The sequence below is a fragment of the Helianthus annuus genome, chromosome 13, assembly GCF_002127325.2.
Source record: "Helianthus annuus cultivar XRQ/B chromosome 13, HanXRQr2.0-SUNRISE, whole genome shotgun sequence".
In the NCBI taxonomy this organism is placed as follows: domain Eukaryota; kingdom Viridiplantae; phylum Streptophyta; class Magnoliopsida; order Asterales; family Asteraceae; genus Helianthus; species Helianthus annuus.
In genome coordinates this window covers 158,561,014-158,581,260 of record NC_035445.2, presented here as the reverse complement: position 1 = coordinate 158,581,260, position 20,247 = coordinate 158,561,014, and the positions used below count along the sequence as shown (strand labels likewise).

The 20,247-nt window shown below is 39.3% G+C and overlaps 1 long non-coding RNA gene and 1 other non-coding gene across 7 annotated transcripts; both read left to right on the top strand.

Moving 5' to 3' along the window:
- The first annotated feature begins 1,203 nt into the window (after positions 1-1,203).
- Positions 1,204-3,350, top strand: LOC118485510. Of its 6 annotated transcripts, none has more exons than XR_004876447.1 (6): positions 1,204-1,612; positions 1,753-1,797; positions 2,028-2,137; positions 2,248-2,315; positions 2,569-2,809; positions 2,883-3,350. It is a non-coding gene; the product is annotated as an uncharacterized LOC118485510 (long non-coding RNA). The 6 variants fall into 6 exon arrangements; XR_004876448.1 differs by having other exon boundaries at positions 1,206-1,612; positions 2,721-2,809; XR_004876445.1 differs by having other exon boundaries at positions 1,206-1,612; positions 2,604-3,350.
- On the top strand, positions 2,746-2,820 carry LOC118486224. The gene has a single exon (XR_004878077.1). It is a non-coding gene; the product is annotated as a small nucleolar RNA snoR14 (small nucleolar RNA).
- Positions 3,351-20,247: the final 16,897 nt, after the last annotated feature.

Here is a 20,247-nt window from a genome sequence, read left to right as displayed (position 1 = left end):
TTGTTGATGCAGATTTTGTGTCCGATGCTTGTCGAATAGATTAGTTTTATTTTATGCTGAATTTGTAATAGTTAGTGAAACGGTCAAGCGAACGTGTATAGACCCGCTCGTTTGAAGTGGTCAAACGAGAGGGTTGTTGGTTTGACTGTGTGTGTGTGTTGCTAGACAAAGTTGCTGTGTTGTCATTGGTGTCGAAGGATAAGGCATCGAAGGATTATGAATATCCTTCGATGAGCTCGAAAGATACCCATCGTAGGATGGACCTCGAAGGATATCGAAGGATATCATTCGAGGTATGTGAGTATCTTTCGAAGACTGTCTGATCGAAGGATGATGTTTCGACCAGTCAGTCTGATCCTTCGACCTGCAGTGTTTGTTTTGGTATAAATACCAACACTTTGTCATTTGCAACACAAGAGTGAGAGCACAAGTGTGTGCTAGAGAGAGAATGGAGGTCTGAGACCTCACCGGGAGAAATCACCACTTGGTTTCTCCCCGGATGTATACTTCTTTGGTATTAGTTCGGTTGTCATGTAACCGGGCCGACTTGTAATGTTTACTACCGGATTAATACAAAGTTTGTTATGTTTATCCTCTCTTATCTCTTCCATCTATGAACATGAACACGAAAATCACGGGTTGGATCCCGAAACTGGACCTACAAAGGTACAAGTTGATAATGCTTTAATGTACAAGTAATTAAAGAAGAAAATAACAACTAATCTATACTATATTGTAATGTATGCGGGATGAGCATTTTAAGATACACAAAGAATAGGAACTTTTTCCCTCTTAATTTATGAATAGATCTCTAAAATGAAGGTAAATTGGTCTTTTAAACACTAATTATCTTTTAGCCCCTCATCTTATTACATATAAAATCCCTAATTTTAACAAAATTATGGATAATTAGGTTCTACTTACACTTTTCCCCTCTACTATATTTCTTTTATGTATTCTTTTCATATCTTTTAAACTATGACGTTATACAAATATCAGAAGGTATCGATATGCTCATTTTTGTCGATGTTTGGGTATTTGTCTTAATCAATATTGACGTACGAATTAAAATATAAAAATATATAATGCGTTAGTGTACAAGTAGTTACTTAAAACATCAAAATTTAATTTAAACATAGCTTTGAATCCTCACGTTTCAAACACTTCTAAATTCCCAATTCAAAATTCAAACACACCCTTATCTTTGTTGGATCCTCCCGCTTCAAACACGTCTTTGAAAACCCTAATCCCAATTCAAAATTCAAACACGCCCTTCTCTTTCTTGGTTCTCTATCTCAAGTTCAGATAATCGAATGTCAATCTGCCTTACCCTCTCTCGTTACTCTTCATTGATCGCAGGAGTTTGTGGTGCAAGATTTCACATCGCCTTCTCTGTTTGACATGGAAGGGTTCTTATCATATTTTCTAATAGATACCCAAATGGGTGGAGAATCACTTTTCGCTCCCTCATCACCATCCCCACCTCTCCATCTACTGGAAATTTAGGGTTTTTTTTTTCAACTTTAGTTCACCCAAAACCCTAAAACCTCCAATGTGCTATGATTCATCAGGGAAATCTCAGCCGATGGTTTCTCCTTACATTGTACTAAAGGTTTAATTTGCTTAATTTTTGTTTCTGCTTTTCGCGTGTGGATAAAATGAATTTAGTGGTGATTTCGAAGCTTAAAGTGGGTTTAGTTTTCTTTATTGTTGTTAATATCTCCTGTTTGGGTTTCTTCCTCTAAGATGCAGGTTGGCTTGGCTTCACACATTGTTAGGGTTGTGTCGACTTTGAAGGTACTCTTCTATAACAAGAACTTATTGCCTAAATATATATGTATTGTATTTATTTTTAGAGTCACACAAAGGGGAGATGGACTAATTTGATGTTTTTTTTTATTTGTGAGATTGCTTAAACATGCGACAAATGACTAGCTTCATAGTTATGTATTTTTATATTCTTGTCAGGGTTCAATGTAGTGTTTTACTACAGGAGCTTATTTAATCTTACTTCATATGAATTGCAGGCTCAAGAATTCATTGATGAGACAGGTATTGATGCTCTGGCAATGTTTATCCGTAATGTTCATGGAAGTACTCTGCAAGCGGGCCAAAGCTTCTGCTTGATTTGCTAAAGGTCAGTAGAGGATTTATCATCACATTCACACTGAAGTTACTTTTTGTAACTCTTGTTTTTTTTTTTTTTTTTTTTTTTTTTTTTTTTTTTTTTTTTTTGCTTTTGACTAGATGCTCTATGAATTGGCTTGAAAGAATGGAATCATGGAGCCTCTAGATTGCCTAAAGAACTTGTCCAGGTATGCGTCTATAATACAAGAGATCCATCTGAAATTCTTTCCATATGTCTTGTTTCTGTGGCCCCCTCTATGTGTGTTTGATGGTTTATAGCAGTATTTACACAATTAAATCACGAAAAAGAAAATATATGTTTTGCTCACCATTGTTTTAGTCAAATCTGTTTTCAATTTGATCCAACGGATTCCAACCATACGTTATACTTGTGATGTAGGTTCTTAAAATGTAATATTTGTTTGCATTTGTGTATATTAGTGTAGCAACTACCACATATGGCTCTCAATTTGCAGCATATTAAGTTGGTCAACACATCTATCAAGGAGCTCAGTGTGTTTCAAATTATAAACCGGTGACCCGGGAAGGACTTTGTAATTCCTTCTGATGTGAACTTGGTAGTTGTACAACAGGTACATCAGATGAGAAAGAAGATCATTGAGTGACGATATAATTCAATGGTTTGTCGATCCACTGACAAATTCTCATTGAATCCTGACAGGTTCTGATCACTTAACTTTTACTTATTTCATTCATTACTATTTGAAATCGATTTGTGTTTTTCGTTATGGCAGGTTGTCACTCTTTGGTGCAAGATTCGATCGATTTGTGCTTTTAGCTTATGAGATCTGCTTCTTTTGCATGGATTCACTCAAGGATCCAAAAAGAGAAATGGTGTCAATGCCATTATTTTCACTGCTCTATGGTGTTTGTGGTGTATGCGAAATGATGTCCTTTCCGAATGTGGTAGAAGAAGTCAAAGCAATGATAGAGATTGTTCATCATTTTCAACATAGGCTGATTTGGTGAATTGTTTTCTGTTCTTGTTGGTGTTGCTATTTTGCTAGATAATTTTGGTAGCTGTAATGTTTTTTTAAATACCTTGCTTTGCTGGGGTTTTAATAAGATTTGTCGGATCCAAGGGCCTTTAGGAGCTGGGTTTATATACTAGAGGTGTGAAAGCGTTGTATTTTGTTAGGTGAGCAATGTGGGATTCTCAACTTTTGGAATGAAAATTAAATATTAGTATTTGGGAGTACCAGCTCAGCTAGATTGAAGATGGCGTTAGGGTTCTGAACATTAGATATTTGTAGTAATTTAATCCAAGATTACAAGAAATTTCCATCTCCAAAGAAAGCATATTTGATATTTTCAACTATAAAACAATCATGACCTTGGATGAAAAGCTATAAAACAATTATGAACAAGATGAACAACATTTAATTAAACTGCTATTTTGGTCCCTGAGGTTTATTAATTTTTGCTACTTTAGTGCAAAACTCAATTTTTTTGCATCTGGGTCCCTGTGGTTTCAGTTTTATTGCCATTTTGGTTTAAAAATAAATCAGTTCATATTTGTCTTATAAAATTCTACAATTTTGTTATTTTTCTCAGGGGCAAATCAGGTTATATTTGTCTTATAAAATCTGGTATTTATTTATAAAAAAGAAATGACCATTTTGCCTCTGAGTAAAAGGACAAAATAGCAGGATTTTATATTTTTATAAGACAAATATCACCTGATTTCATTTTTGGACCAAAATGGCAATAAAACTGAAACAACAGGGACCCAGATGCAAAAGGTTTAAGTTTTGGACTAAAGTGGCAAAAGTGACTAAACCATAGAGACCAAAATGGCAGTTTACTCTAAATTTTTATTTTTAACTAAATCAATATCCAATTTCAATTTTTATAATATACGTTTTAATCTATTTAATTATCTTACAATTAATCTATTTAATTATCTAACAATTTGTTTTTCCTATGATATTAGTTTTATGAATATGTTGTTGTGTCTAATTATTTTTTCATAACATTCTAAGACAATTATTTTGAAAACAGTGTGTTGTTTTTCTTGAGTACTTCGACTCAGGTCAACATTTTTAGCTAAGGTAACTTCTTTTCACCCAATCCCCGCCGCATCGCGCGGGCACCCTACTAGTACACAACATAAACAAGAAATTTATATTGATTCACATAGGAAAATTAAAAATGGAAGAACATAAAAAGATTTGATGATGTAATACTGTAATATCACCTCGATGCACTTAAAATTCAAAATTTTATAAATTTAATTAAAAGAACAAAAAGAAAAGAGAGAATTCAAACATTTAATCGCAAATGCACATATCTTGAGGGGCTGGTCTACTACCTACCTGTAAGGAAGGAAAAGAAGATGATCGAAATCGAGCAATGGAGGAAACGAGAAACGAAGAAGAAGAAGATGATTTATCCCATGGTGTTGCGGAGAGGGTTTCAAAGAGCTCTTGTTGGTGCACTTGTGTCTGTACTTTGTCTGTATTCGGTCACGATGTAAACGATGTCCTTGTTATTGTTTGTAGGTCCGTGTTTCGGGATCGATTCCGTGATTTTCATGTTTATGTTCAAAGATGGAAGAGATAAGAGATGATAAACAAACAAACTTTGTATTAATCCGGTAGTAAACATTACAAGTCGACCCGATTACATGATAACCGAACCAATACCAAAGAAGTATACATCCAGGGAGAAATCAAGTGGTGATTTCTCCCGGTGAAACCTCCTATCACTCTCTTGCACACACTTGTGCTCTCACTCTTGTGTTGCAAATGACAAAGTGTTGGTATTTATACCAAACACAGGTTGTATGGTCGAAGGATTAAACTGACTGGTCGATAGATCATCTGTCGACCATCCAGCTTTGGAAAGATACACACATACCTCGAAGGATGCCATATCCTTCGAGGTCCATCTTCAACCTTCGATGGATATCTTTCGAGCTCATCGAAGGATACACAATCCTTCGATGCCTTATCCTTCGACACCAACATTAAACAACCATAATTTGTCTTGCAACCACACACGGTCAAACGAATAACCCTCTCGTTTGACCACTTCAAACGAGCGGGTCTATACACGTTCGATAGACCGTTTCACTAACTATTACAAATTCAGCGTAAAATAATAACTAATCTATTCGACAAGCATCGGACACAAAATCTGCATCAACAAATTCCCCCTTGTCCGTTGCTGTCGAATGCTGAAAATGCAACTGCAATCAATCTTCAGTCAAGTATTCATCTTCTCTGTGTTGACAAATTCCCCCTTGACCGATGATCCAGGTAAGTAGTATCTTGATGCTCATTGTATAATATTTCCCCCTCAGAGTACGCGCATCCGTGTTGAGTGTTGTGCAATTTCCTCAAAGGACTCAATTGACCGATCTTCCGCTGATCTTCCAATACTCCAACCGGCATTTGATAAGGGTTCCATTCTTTAACAACTGCATCAAGTCTTGATCTTCAAGCGTCTGTGCAAAACATTCCACGCAGAACCCCCCTGTCTCACCAGAAAATCACAAACTCTACCACCTGTGATTGCGTTTAGAATTTTACCGAAGAAATTCAACAAATGAAAATGTTTATCCCCCCATTTCTTTGGTAAGATCTCTAAACCTTAACAGATTCTTTCCACTTCAAAGAAACTGTCGTCAAATGTTCACCAATTCCCTCCACTGAGCGGAACTGTCATCAATCTTCATTGAATGTTCTCGGTTCCGAAAATTCACGAACATGACTTTCTTCTTTGCATAATCTAGTTGAATAAGAACGTCCCCTGGTACCCCGTAGGATCTGACTTGTATCCCCCCAAAGACCGAAGACTTTGTGAACTCGTTAGGACCGGTATAGACGTTCCAGGTTCATACGTTCGTCTTCAAATGCGAGAATATGACAATAAACAAAATCCTTTCGAACATTTCCGAATAACCGGTAACAATCATAAATAAATACTGATGCGCGGAAGCGAACATATCGTGTTGTTTTTGGCCCATAATAGTCGCGTTACCATTTTTGCCATTGCATCGGTAACCGTGACTACCCCACAATTTTTTAAACATCAAGTTTTCATCATCTCTTGTTTTCATCATGCTGCATCATCCCGTGCGCTCCCAAATCCGTACAAATTTGGCGTTGAAAAATAGAAGCACGGTTCAAATCATCTTAGCGAACACCCGGCCCCACTTTTCAACTTGCGAATAGAGATGGGTCCACGACTCCATGTCTCATCTGATCAATGTAGCCATTATTTAGATCCATGGATTATTATTATTATGTTTTTTTTTTATTTATTATTATTAATTTTTTTTTTTGATAAAATATGTGTGCCCCAAAGACTAGTCAAACTACAACTAATGGGTGCACAAAATTCTTGTAGCTTAAGCAAGCAGTTAATCCATGTGAATCTAATAAGACACAGTTGATTTGTACATGTCTGCTCCATCGTGGCCCACTGTTAATTAGATGGACTAATTCTTACATAGGAATGAGACCCACAAAAAAACATTTGTTGGGCCTATTCATAAGATGTGTGGCCCGAAACACCAAACAAGTCCAACATAAACAACCCTACTGCAACTTTATTCAACCAGCCGACATCCTTTCCTTCTCTCTCCTGAACCTTTTCTTCGATACAAGCAACAGCAGCACTATCATCTTTCACGATCTCTATGATCTTTCGAGCCCCAAACAACATCCTTCGAGATCTGAGGATGATCTTACGAAGTCAGTTGGGTTTGATGATCCTTCGAAATGAAAAGGAGACCTTTCGAAAATCATTAAGATGACCTTTCGTTTTTGTTTTCATTCGATTCTGTTTGGTCTCCATGATCCTTCGAAACAGATGGTATGACCCTTCGAGATAACTGATAACCTTTCGAAGTTGCTTAACTGTAAGATGACCCTTCGAGAAAGAAAAAAATTGGGTTGACCCTTCGAGGAGCTATTTTGACCTTTCAAAGTTTTTGTGGGTGGAAGTTGATCTTTCGAATTGAATGGTCTGACCCTTCGAAACCAGTTGGGTTGACCTTTCAAGAATAGCTGACCTTTCGAAACAGACACCTGATCTTTCGAAGTTCTTCACATCTTTCAAAATATGAAGATGTGAAGAACATTATGAACACAACAAGAACACGGTGACTGTTTAGATCTGCAGATTTGACGAAAACACTTGTACACGATTTTTGATGAAGAAAACTTGAAGATTTAGGAGAAAAACATAAAACCCAACACTTGTTTTGTCACAGATCTGAATATTCGGGTCCAGATCTGAGTTTTTCTCATTTTCACCATTTTTACATCTTGAACAAAAACCCACAAAAATCACAGATCTAGAGCACATGTGACTTAGTAAACGGTTAGTTTTACTAAATCGGGCACCATGGCTCTGATACCAATTGTAGGTCCGTGTTTCGGGATCGATTCCGTGATTTTCATGTTTATGTTCAAAGATGGAAGAGATAAGAGATGATAAACAAACAAACTTTGTATTAATCCGGTAGTAAACATTACAAGTCGACCCGATTACATGATAACCGAACCAATACCAAAGAAGTATACATCCAGGGAAAAATCAAGTGGTGATTTCTCCCGGTGAGGTCTCAAACCTCCTATCACTCTCTTGCACACACTTGTGCTCTCACTCTTGTGTTGCAAATGACAAAGTGTTGGTATTTATACCAAACACAGGTTGTATGGTCGAAGGATTAAACTGACTGGTCGATAGATCATCTGTCGACCATCCAGCTTTCGAAAGATACACACATACCTCGAAGGATGCCATATCCTTCGAGGTCCATCTTCAACCTTCGATGGATATCTTTCGAGCTCATCGAAGGATACACAATCCTTCGATGCCTTATCCTTCGACACCAACATTAAACAACCATAATTTGTCTTGCAACCACACACGGTCAAACGAATAACCCTCTCGTTTGACCACTTCAAACGAGCGGGTCTATACACGTTCGATAGACCGTTTCACTAACTATTACAAATTCAGCGTAAAATAATAACTAATCTATTCGACAAGCATCGGACACAAAATCTGCATCAACATTGTTGTAAGTTGACCAAGTCAACCATCCTCCGGTTTGACTTGGACAACAGTTGGTAAAAGGTTGTAAGATGTTCTGTGTCGAAGGATAGCTAATCGAAGGATATTGTAGATCCTTCGATGACATCGAAAGATAGGCTACGAAGGATAATGTTAGACTTCGAAGGATATGCAATCCTTCGAAGTATTTGTAGATCCTTCGACAGCTTTGTCATCGATAGATGATCTTTCGATCATCTATCGGATCCTTCGGACCAGACATCAGATGCTGGGTATATATATACCCATGCAGTGTATGTTAGAAGGCAGAAGCACACAGACAGAAAGAGAGAGTTCTTGAGAGCATTCTGTCCGAAAACACACACACACTTGAGAGTTCGCAGAACAGATTTGTGAACATAGTGCTTGTAACCGAAACCTTTCATACGTATTAATACAGTGGTGTTAATCGGTGAATCTTTGTGTGTTTGTGTTTATACTTGCTTAATTCCGGTTTGCTTGCTAGCTTGGATTCCGCACTCGCTAGTTGGTTTGTATAACAATGTTTAGGTTCGTCATCCTCCGAGAAGGGACCTACAAGTGGTATCTGAGCTAAGGCTCTTTACCTTGTTTAAAACCGGGTTTTATTCAAGTTCTTGGTGTGTTTGGACATTTGGTTTTGCACCCGTTTTTGGAGTTTTTATTGCACTTTTAAACTGAAAAACGAGTTCTAAACCTTCGGGAGTGTTCTAGGTTGGGTTGGGTAACTTGAAAACTTGTTTTTAAGTGACTTGGTAATTTCCGGCCATTTCTCCGGTCATTATTCCGGTGACTGGTTGTTGTCCATTTTGGGTAAGTTTTGTTTGAAAATTTTGGGTTGGTAAGAAAGTACAGTCTGCCATACCCTTTTGCCGAAAGTTGACCTTACCTATCACATCACCTTTTCACCAACCTTTCACATCAGTGTCAGTGTGTCAGAGTCGCTCGAAAGATATCTTTCGACATCGAAAGACCATCTTTCGATCAAGGAAGGATCGACAGATCATCATCTTTCGACCCATCCTTCGGAGTCTGAAACATATCTTTCGACCAGGGAATCTATTCGAAAGACAGTTCATCGAAAGATAAGGATATATACTCGAAAGATAAGGATCTTTCAAATAGTGAATCCTTCGAGCTTGTGAATCTTTCGAAATCATTGTTCGAGATACAACAGTGATCTTTCGAGCACTGTTGATCCTTCGAACAAGATTTGATCTTTCGATTGTGGTCTGTTTGTTGTTAACAAGTTTCTGTGATTTTAGATCTTTCGAACAGGATCCTTCGGCTGTGTGATCTTTCGGAATATTCACTTAGCATTTATTTTGCTTATCAATCATGAATCCGAATTGGTGGAATCCGGCTCCAGATAGTGGTAAATATACAAGTTCAGGTGTCACTCCCTCATGGTGGGGTACACCGGCTCCAGACGATGGAAAATACACGAATACAAGGTCATCTCCTTCATGGGCCGAGTCTCCGGTATCGACATCTTCTCAGGGAAATCAATGGGCATTGGTATCGAATCAAACTCCGAGCATTCAAAGTATCTTATTAAGCGAAAGCGAAACAGGAAGTTTGAATCGACCTCCAAAGTTGATGCATTTGAATGAATATTCAGGATGGGTTGAGAGATTTAAAACATATGTTCTTGGTCAAAATACCGAATTGTGGATACGTTTCACTACAGATTTCGATCAAGCCATAGAGGTTGCTGCGTCAGATACTGCTACGTTTGCCGATCTTCCAGAAGATAAAAAGAAAACCTATGATCTGGAAAAGAAGGCATACGCCATTCTCACTCAGGCATTAAGCAGGGATATCTACCACCAGTTTGTCAGCTTCAAGACAACAAAGAAGTTGTGGGACGGATTGAAAACCAGAGGAGTAGGAAATGCAGCAACACGTCAAATGCGTCATGATCTTCTCAAGAAAGAATTTGATGGTTTCACTTGTATGGATAAGGAGTCCTTGGGAGATATGACAAGCCAGTTTTATCATTTGCTTACGGAATTGGACAATTATGGTGTAACGACAACTCAAGCTGAAGTGGTGAAGAAGTTTGCTGATGCTTTGCCTCCTCAATGGAGTAGTTTCTTGGAAATCCTGAAGTACAACGGAGTGTTGAGAACCACTAATATCAACGACTTCGTGAAGCTTTTGGAAAACAAGGATCAGGAGGAAACATTAAAGGCAAAAAGAGTTCCAGTGGCGCAAAATCCAGAGATGTATTGTGGAACTTCCAATTCTTCGTCTGCAAGAACCGGTCCACATGCTCCACTTCAAACGGCGTTTGTTACTAGCACGGATATGTATGGCAACCCTGTGCAAGTTCCTGTTAAGCCACCTCCCACCACAGATATGTACGGAAATCCAATACAACCACCTCCTCCTCCTGCTCAACAACAACGTGCATGTTATGGAGGAACATCATCTGCTGGTCAACAATCAAAGTCAGGTACCGTACAACTCGACACGTCAAGCTTCTCTAAAATCAGTGTAGAAGTAGCTAAGGAACACATGGAGCTGCTTAACACTGTAGTGAGCGCGTACTGTGGGTTAATAGAAGGTCAGATTGGCAACATTAATCTGACACAAGAAGATTACAGGCAGATTGATAAAGAAGAGATGGACTTGATGGACATCAAGTGGGCCTTTGCTAGTGCTGTGAGAAGAGCAAAAGATTGGATGGAAAGTACTGGCAGAACCAGCTTGGAAAGTAAGCGAGACACCAAGTATGGGTTCGATAAGCAGGCTGTAAAGTGCTTCAACTGTGGTGAACGGGGTCACTTTAAACGGGAATGTACAAAGCCAGCACAGCACGGGAATCAAAACCCCTTCAGAAACCAAGGCAACCAGCAGAACAGAAACAATGATCGTACAATGGTACCCGTCAACAACCAAACCAACCGGGCACTTGCGGTTCAGGTGGATGAAGGTTGTGACTGGTCAATCCAGTTGGGTGGTGATGCTCCCGATGGAACAGCATGTTTTGCTCAAGTTGTGAAGAAGCTAGTTCACACCAGTGGTGGAGAATCTTCTGCCAGTGGTGGTGAATCGTCTGAAGATGAAGACTCTTCTGGGTACAGCAGAAGTGTTGATGAAGAATCATCCAATTATGGTGATGATCATGTGGGTGAGACATCGAATGCAGCAATCGATGCAGATATTGATGAACTCTTGGGAGAAGCTGCAGCAGAAACTCAAAGAAGATCTATTCTGGTGGATCAAGCTGCTTATACTTCGTCTTCTCTCCATTCAGCCTTTATGGCTAATGTCGACGGTTCATCAAGTCAGGTATGTGTCAATGAACCCACTGCTGTTAATTGTGATGAGTGTGCTAGGTTGCATGCTAGATGTGCTGATACGGAGAAAAGTATGTCTGAGTTGCAAGGCAAACATGATGCTTTACAAGCTAGTTTGTTTGACTTGCAAGACGAACATACTACTGTGAATGAGAATTTGAGTGACTTGCAAAGTAAGCATGACGCTTTGCAAGAAAAGTATGATGTGACTTTTCTTCACAATCAGAAATTGACTGTGGACCTTTCCAAATGCACAGAAGCCAATATGTTTTATGAAAAGCATGAAAAAGAATTTAAGTCAATGATTGAGACATTAAAGAAAGATAAAACTGAATTGACTAAAATGGTTTCCAGAAAACAAACGGACATTAATTTGTATATCTCTCGTCTTGAGACAATGCAAAAAGAAATGGTCTGTGTAAAAACGGAAAGTGAGGCAATCCAACTCAAGCTGGATAGCTATTTGAGTTCTAGCTATGTGTTGGATCACATCATTGATGTCCAAAAGGAGAAAAGGGACATGACGTGCTTGGGATATAAGAAATGTCCACCTCCTGTGAGACACAATTATGATGCCATGCCAGATGAGGAGGACAGAGTGTTATTTGAACCTTCTGTGCCTCTAGATGTTAAGGAGTTTGCTGCAGGACTCGGATACCAAAAGGAAGTATCCTCAGATTCAGATGTGTCAGCAGATACATTTGTAAGTGCTGAACAGAATCAAGATCCTCCAGTTGTGATTGAGGATGCTGATTCTTCTGATGATGAATCTGATGATACTGTCCCAGCAAAGTCTGATGCGGTAGCCAAAAATGAGGACATACCTCTCGAGAATCACATTCTATGTGATCCCCCTGTAAAACCGGCTAAGACTGTTGCAACTGAGTCCTCATCTGCAGAAGAGCCGGAGAATGTGAATTTGCTGTACACTCTAGTTGGTGATGATAAAATTTACTCAGACAAAGATTTTCCCATTAAGAATGTTAATCAATCCTTAATCTGTAAAGTCTTTGAAAATTCGACAAGTAAATTTTTGGGAAAGTCAGGACCACGTGTTACAGTTACACAGTGTCCTCCTATTCCAAAAGCTGAAATTCGAAAACAATTTGGCAACAAGAAATTACCGACAGTGCCAAAACAGCAAAATCACACCAAGACCAAAAGAAAATCACCGGCTCAAACTCAAAAGAAGCCGAATCAGAAGAAAAACAAGAATGTAAACTTTGTGAAATCGACGGGAACGGACAAAATTGAAACGTTTGAAAATAAATCTAACTTAGATTTTGTCAAGAAAGCTACTGTTTTGAAAAGAAATGAACAAAACAGCTCACACCCTAGTACCTCGGGTTCACAAGGTTCAACATCATCGGCTAAGCGATCACATGATACTTCGGGGTTTGTAGAACGAAAATCATGTTTTGAATGTAGAACAATTGGACATATTATTCGAAATTGTCCATATCTTCATAAGCAAAAAGAAAAGGTTGATGTTCCCCGTGACCACAATGACCATAAGCGATCTGTTTCTGTAAAACAAGATCCCCGCCTTGCAAAAGAAAGGGAAAAGAAACAGAAACGCCAACAGGTCAAGAAGATTGAAAAAGCAATTAAAACCGATGTGGTTCAAAAACAATCTGTTGCTGTAAAACCAGAAAATTTCAAAACTTCAAACAATCAAGAAGTTAAAATTTTAAAGAAAGACACTGGTAAAACAAAACAGACCTGGAAACCTAAATCGGTTACTGAATCAGGGGGACCATCACAATTCACCAACCATCAAAGACAAGAAGTTATTGTCATTGATGAAAATGGAAGACCCAAGACCACAATGGCTTGGGTCCCCATCTCCAACTAATTCATTTGAGTTCATGTGCAGGGTGTTCCAGGAGGAACTGTCAGTAGTCATTGGATTGTTGATAGTGGGGCATCCAGGCACATGACAGGCGACATGAAGCTTCTCTACGACGTCAAATCTATTAGAGGAGGTTATGTTGCTTTTGCTGGAGATAAAGGTGGATATATTACGGGTGAAGGAATGATATCCAACGGGATTGTCAGCTTTGACAAGATCAACTTTGTGCAACAACTTGATCACAATCTTCTTAGTGTTTCTCAAATCTGTGACAAGCAGTTCTCAGTACACTTTGATGCTAATGGATGTTATGTGCTGAAGCCGGGCTTCAAAATTCCAAAAGAATGGATTCTCTTGTCGGCTCCAAGGATAAATGATTTGTACGTCCTTGACATGAGCCAAGCTATTACTACGTCTGCACAAGCAACTTGTTTCGTTTCCAAAGCCACAGAAAAAGACACTATCTCTTGGCACAGACGAATGGGTCACATTCACTTACGCAAAATGAATCATTTGGTTTCAAATGAATTGGTGAATGGTGTTCCCCTCAAAAATTTCCATCTTCAAGACGTCTGTGTTTCGTGCCAGAAAGGAAAGCAAACAAAGAAAAAGCACCCTACAAAGAAGATCAACACGGTGGCAGTTCCTCTTGAACGCTTGCACATGGATTTGTTCGGTCCTGTCAAGCACAAGAGTATTCGGGGTGATCAATACTGCCTCGTGATAACTGATGATTATTCGAGATTTTCTTGGGTGGCGTTCATGGCACACAAGAGTGAAACCTTTGGCATTATCAAAAACTTGATCATTTAGATTGAGAATTTGTATAAGTTGAAGGTTAGGCGGATACGTAGCGACAATGGTACTGAATTTAAAAATCATTCCATGACGTAGTTTTGCACTTCAAAAGGTATTCTTCATGAGTTTAGTGCAGCTTATACTCCTCAACAGAATGGCGTCGCTGAACGTAAGAACCGCACATTGATCGAGACTGCTAGGACAATGTTGGTAGAGTCACAGCTACCCATTCCATTCTGGACTGAAGCTGTGGCCTCTGCATGTTACACATTGAACCGAGTCCTTACAGTCAAAAGGCACAACAAGACCTGCTTTGAGCTTCTTCAAAAACGGAAACCAGATTTGTCTTATCTAGAACCGTTTGGAGCTCCATGCACAATCATCGATCCTAATGGAAAGTTTGGGGCAAAAGCAATTGATGGATACTTTCTTGGGTATGCCACCCCTAACTTACGAGTCTGGAATCTAGAGACTAAAAGGGTCGAGGAATGGTCTGAGGTCAGAGTACAAAGGCACACCTTGCCAGTCAAAAATCCGGGTCAACCTTGGATGTTTCAGTACGATGACTTCTTCAATTCGATCAATGCTGAAGCCGTTGAAGAAAATGCTGCGGCTAGGATGTTTTTCGAGAGTGACAATGCAACAGTTTCACCGGTGGTTCGTCCAATTCTTGTTAATCAAGAACCATCTTCTTCGGTGAACAATAATACTCTCAACAATGAGGATTTTTATGATGCAAACGAATTGAACGAATCTTCAGAGGATGATGAATTTCTAGATGCAGATCAAGAAGTCCCAACAACAGCAGTTCATGGTACTTTAGAGGGTACTCCTCCAGTGGATGCCCATAGAACAGCTGAGGCTACTGCATCATCCTCTTCGTCAATTCCGGGCCTTGATTTGGTTGTTGATCTCAATCTCAACAACCTGGGTATAAATATTCCAGTTCCAGATAATCCAGAAACAAGGATTCATAATACCCATCCTCAACAAAACATCATTGGAAATGTGCAAAGTGGCGTTCAAACAAGAAACATGTTGCGAAACAACAACAATGCAGGCTTGTATGCAGCTATTCGAGAATCCGGGCAACAAAACAATTGGTCCTTCGCGTGTTATGTCTCACAGGAAGAACCAAGAACGTGGAAAGAAGCCTTGAAAGACAACGCTTGGGTTGAAGCAATGCAGGAAGAACTGCAACAATTCCAGAAGCTGGGTGTCTGGAAACTCGTAGAGAAACCTGCTGGATACAAGAAGATTGGTACCCGTTGGGTGTTTAAATGCAAAAAGGATGACCGCAGAGTTGTTATCCGAAACAAAGCACGTTTAGTCGTTCAAGGTTTTCGTCAGATTGAAGGGATCGACTACAACGAAGTGTATGCACCAGTGGCACGTCTCGAAGCAATTCGAATCTTTCTAGCCTATGCATCCTTCAAAGGATTCAAGGTTTATCAGATGGACGTGAAAAGTGCATTCTTACATGGTGTGGTTGAAGAAGAGGTATACGTCGAACAGCCTCCAGGTTTTGAAGATCCTATCCATCCCGATCGGGTTTGGTTGCTCAACAAAGCTCTCTATGGTCTACATCAAGCACCGCAAGCTTGGTATGCAACCTTATCACACTATCTGCTGGAGAACGGTTTTCGTAGAGGTCTTATCGACTGTACTCTTTTCATCAAAGAACAAGATGGAGATCTTCTTCTGGTACAGGTATACGTTGATGATATTATTTTTGGTTCTACTAATGATGTTTTGTGTAGGAATTTCGAGCGGATAATGCAGGATAAATTCGAGATGAGTGCTATGGGGGAAATGACCTTCTTCTTGGGCCTACAAGTACAACAAACAGAGTCTGGGATATTCATCCATCAGACTAAATATGTTGGTGACATCTTGAGCCGGTTCCAGATGTCTGATGCAACGCCCATTGGTACCCCATTGCCAACTAATCACGGAATTACTCCAGACTTGAAGGGTGAAGCTGTTAGCCCCTCAAACTATCGCGCAATGATCGGATCTCTTATGTACCTCACAGCATCAAGGCCAGACATAATGTACCCAACGTGCCTGCTTGCCAGATATCAAGTTAACCCGAAGGCCTCACATCTTGCAGCTGTAAAAAGGATTTTTCGTTATTTGAAGGCGTACCCTGACACCGGTCTATGGTACCCTAGGGATAATAACTTTGAATTGGTAGCTTTCAGTGATTCTGATTTTGGCGGATGCAAAATCGACGGCAAATCCACAACGGCTGGATGTCAGTTTTTAGGAAATCGCCTAGTCACATGGCAGTGCAAGAAGCAGACGTGCGTTTCTACATCAACATGCGAAGCTGAATACATTGCTGCCTCAAGTTGTTGCTCCCAAGTTCTTTGGATCCAACAACAAATGCGGGACTACGGTTTTGAATTCCTAACTACTCCTATTTACGTTGATAATTCTGCTGCTTTAGATATCACTAGAAATCCTGTGCAGCACTCAAAGACCAAACACATCGAAATCAAATATCACTTCATACGTGATTGCTTTGAGAAAAGGCTAATCGATGTTGTTAAGGTCCATACCGATGACCAACGTGCCGACTTATTTACCAAAGCATTTGACAAATCTAGATTTGACTTCTTATTATTGGTAAATGGCATTAAGGTCAAGCAAGAGTAAAACCAACATCGGAAAATCATTTTTGTAAATACCTTTGTGTTTTAAATTTATCTTAGTTTATTGATTTTAGGGGGAGTAAATCCAAAAATCTGAAAATCCAAAAACATCGAAAAAAATTTCAAAAACACAAAAACAATAGAAAATCAAAAATGAGTTTCCTGGCGAGCAAAAGAGAAAATGATAGTACATCAGTGGTCTATCCAAACCTCTTTAAACCTTAAATGAAAAACGATAAGCAGCTCTATATAAGATGTATCGGTAGGCTCACAATCACTTTAAAGTGTGCAGGGTGATATAAATCTTAAATCGACTGAAGACCAGGTGGGAACCATTCATTGGCATATGGTCTTAGTACCGAAATTTCGTTTGATAGATTGCCGAGGTTCTGTGATATTCGGTCTTTATGCTGCTTATCATCTGGGTATCATGGTTGTATCTTTTACCGAAAAATAACGGGGGCGCAAGTCTAGATCTTCCATGATACCATACATACGTGTACATATTACATACTGCATTCGACCTCAATAAGTGATAAACAATCACATGTCCAAATCAAATAAGTGATAAAATATCACATTTATCCGGGTGTCAAGTTCGTCTCTCTGCTGTACGGAAGTACTGACCTGTTCACGGACTTGCACCTGTGCCCTCATGCATACGAAAATCAAGTTCCTCATCAATAAGTGATTATATCACATAGGGCTTGTTTTCAAATCAAAATAAGTGAGAATCTCACATCATATACGGTCAAACAGATGATAATCGGTATACTCACCGGTAAGATGAACTCTCGTGCATACCTTGATACGGGAATGTGTCGTGATGTGGATGAACACCGGTCGGTAAGTATAAATCATACATTAACGTATCCTCTCGTCATGATTACATCTGATAAGTTGAGCTTAAGTGGACAACAATACCGATAATTGTTATAGGATGCTTATCTTAATGTTAACTAACTGAACAACAGGAGCGTTTTGGCGTGACCGTACACTGTTATGATTCTCTTACCCTCGAAACTCGCAAAAAGAATGTCTGTATATTTTTATTTACTGCTTTCAGTCTTTATTTATTTACTGCTTTCAGTCTTTACATTTGAAAAATTCAAAAATACCAAAAAGATTTTATTTCTGCTTTATTTTCGATCGTACGATGTTGGAACTCTAGTCTTCGTTACCTGAAACCTGACTGAAAACCGAATTGACTAAATCTTCATAAACGGTCAAAATTTGCAAGTGTTTGAAAGTTGAAAACTAAAATTGATAAATTTGTAAAACTTTCAAACTGTCGGACGGTGTTTGATTGTGACATGGTCATACGTGTGTCATTTGTTTATGCTAACTATATTCCAAGCAGTTGTTCTCATTACGCGTTTAGATTTCTTGCATGTGCAGATTCTAAAGGCTAGGAGAACATGGTCGATGACAAAGCTTCGGAATGAAGACACGACGTGAAGGCACTCAAAAGATGAAGTTGATCGAGTTGCCGCTGACCATCATCAACACTACAAGGATCTCACTTCATAAAGATCAAGTTTTTCACGAGCATAACTCAAGGGGGAGCTTATGTTAAGGGGGAGTTTGTCAACACACTTCCTACATGATACGGGTAGTTTGTTGATACACTCTCTGCTTTCAATACGTGAAGACTTTGAAGATCCTCCGACTTTGAAGACTTGAAAGGACATCAGAGTCTTGAGAACTCGAAGACCAAAGACTATCGAAGTTCGAGACGAGTCTACAACTATAGAAGATAAAGACAAAGCTACAGCCAAGGGGAAGTTTGTTGGTGCACTTGTGTCTGTACTTTGTCTGTATTCGGTCACGATGTAAACGATGTCCTTGTTATTGTTGTAAGTTGACCAACTCAACCATCCTCCGGTTTGACTTGGACAACAGTTGGTAAAAGGTTGTAAGATGTTCTGTGTCGAAGGATAGCTAATCGAAGGATATTGTAGATCCTTCGATGACATCGAAAGATAGGCTACGAAGGATAATGTTAGACTTCGAAGGATATGCAATCCTTCGAAGTATTTGTAGATCCTTCGACAGCTTTGTCATCGATCATCTATCGGATCCTTCGGACCAGACATCAGAGCTGGGTATATATAGACCCATGCAGTGTATGTTAGAAGGCAGAAGCACACAGACAGAAAGAGAGAGTTCTTGAGAGCATTCTGTCCGAAAACACACACACACTTGAGAGTTCGCAGAACAGATTTGTGAACATAGTGCTTGTAACCGAAACCTTTCATACGTATTAATACAGTGGTGTTAATCGGTGAATCTTTGTGTGTTTGTGTTTATACTTGCTTAATTCCGGTTTGCTTGCTAGCTTGGATTCCGCACTCGCTAGTTGGTTTGTATAACAAGGTTTAGGTTCGTCATCCTCCGAGAAGGGACCTACAGCTCTAAGAAAAAACCTTAGAACAGTAAACTCTTCTAACCAGTGTCTTATTTCTTCTGATCCCAGTAACCCGTTCCACCCATTCCTTTTTACTTCTAAACCCAAATTGACCAGTAAACATACTTCCCTCTTTTAAAATTGACCCAATTGGACCCAAAGTGACCCAATTTTATGTACCCGGGTCAGAATCCCCCCCCCACTTCTAATGATCATAGCCCTAGACTTCCATTATCAGTGTGCTTTAGAAAACGCAGACGCAAACCATTGGTTTTACATTCTCCTGTTGTTTCAGTTATGGTTCTATTAGTCGACCGTTTAACTCACCCCTAACATTTGTAGACCGTCATAAAAAGTCCAATAACAGACCAATATCACAGGAGTTAAACATAGTGATTAATCATCAACCAGCTACTTAATATGACAATCGGATAAGCTGCGCATGATTACAAGAAAGTAGAACTAAAACAGATATACACAATCCAGGAAACCAATTTACAGGAGACGCAAAAAAATAAAAGAAAACGCAACAATCGGTCATCCATATTTCAAACAGATCATTTACGTCCACAAATTGAACAAACTGAAAACCCATCTTTCATTCTGTATCAGCATATATTGAAGCTAATATGAAGGTATCACTCCCTCTACCTTTAATAATTTTTAATTAAATTACTTATTTATAAAATTGTATTTTTTAACAAACAATTTCAAATATAAGGCTCACTATTTTCTTGTGAAAATTGTCCATTAAATTGTTCAACTTAGTATCAAATTAATGTAACCCTGGGCTTATAGCTCAGTGGTTATGGAAATGAGGGAAAGACTCCTGACCGAATGGTCTTGAGTTCGATTCCTGATCCACCTGGGTTTTACCGGCTTTGAATTGTGGTGCCCTCGCGCGGGTGCAAGGTCGGGTTTTCCCCGGAACTGGTGGCATGGTGGGCTAGGGGCTCCGTGCGTGCAGGTTGGGCTGCCTCGGGCTACCTTTCGGCCAATGGGTGCCGCGTACGGAGTACCCGGCGATTCTTA